This window comes from Myotis daubentonii, chromosome 6, assembly GCF_963259705.1.
Source record: "Myotis daubentonii chromosome 6, mMyoDau2.1, whole genome shotgun sequence".
Classification (NCBI taxonomy): domain Eukaryota; kingdom Metazoa; phylum Chordata; class Mammalia; order Chiroptera; family Vespertilionidae; genus Myotis; species Myotis daubentonii.
The window spans coordinates 57,636,420-57,637,707 of NC_081845.1; the positions used below are offsets into that span (position 1 = coordinate 57,636,420).

At 39.6% G+C, this 1,288-nt stretch overlaps 1 pseudogene; it reads right to left on the bottom strand.

The window, feature by feature from the left end:
- Positions 1–603: 603 nt before the first annotated feature.
- LOC132237764 (U6 spliceosomal RNA) lies at positions 604–702 on the bottom strand (annotated as a pseudogene).
- Positions 703–1,288: the final 586 nt, after the last annotated feature.

Here is a 1,288-nt window from a genome sequence, read left to right on the forward strand (position 1 = left end):
TATTTATTTTATTTATTAATTATTGAACACATTACAGATGCCCTCCTTTGTTCCCCCATTGACGCCCTTCATCCCGCTCCTGTCCCTCCCCAGGCCTTTACCCCACTATTGTCTGTGTCCATTGGTTATGCATATATGCATGTAAGTTCTTTGGTTAATCTCTCCCCCGCCCCCTTCCCTCTGAAATATGTTAATCTGTTGCATGTTTCAATGTCTTTGGATTTATTTTGTTCTTCACTTTATAGACAGTCTCGGGTTACGTCGGACTTGACGTACGTTGTATCGTGGTTACGTCGCCATCTCCCATTTATTTATTAAAAAAAAAAGTTCCGTCATTTCGACGTATGTACATATGTGCTTTATGTTTTTTATTATTTATTTACCACAAGTAAAGGTCAGGAATTGTTATCTTTCTTTTAAATGTTTTTTACTGTTTCACTTCATTACTGCTGTGTATGTGCTCCATGTGAGTGACGTAGGTGCTTATGTAGGTGGGTCCTCACTTACGGCGAAAATCGCATTATGTCCCGCCGTAGGAACGGATCTCCGACGTTACCCGAGGACCTACTGTATTTTGTTCATTAGATTCCACATATAAGTGAGAAAAATATGGAAAGCTTCACGAATTTGCATGTCATCTTTGCACAGGGGCCATTCTATGTATCATTCCAATCTTACCTTATGTGCTGCTGAAGCAAGCACTGGTTACTCTTTTACCACTCACATTCCATACCTCGTGGTTAAATATGGAGCAGGTGTTCACTTTGCTTCGTCCAACTTAGTTTTCTCTTACTCTCCTATAAAACTCTTTTCCTTTGAAGCCCATGCTACTCAGCTCTATCACCCCATCTTTCTCCTTCCTGGCTCATGTTAGCTGGCATCCCTGCCATATCTTTCATTTGTTGATGATTTTGGCACCTAGATCAAAGTCTTCACCTTTACCAAAATCATTTGGATAATTTCTATGTACATTTACAGTTGCTGAAGTCTCTCCGAGGTAAAATAAACTCTCGAACCTCATATATCCCTATTTCTTCTCTCCCCATTCACAACCAAATTTCTTACAGAGTTGTCTATAATCATTGTTCCATCCTTTACTCCTTTTAAAGCCATTACAATATATTTATGCCCTCAACAATCCACCAAAATACCTTTCGTGAAGATCACCAGTGTCTCCATGTGGATAAATTCAGTGGATAGTCTTGGAACTCAATCACCTGACCTGATTCTGATGACCACACTGTCCTTTTAAAATAATTTATTCCCTGAGCTATCCTGATCATCCGAC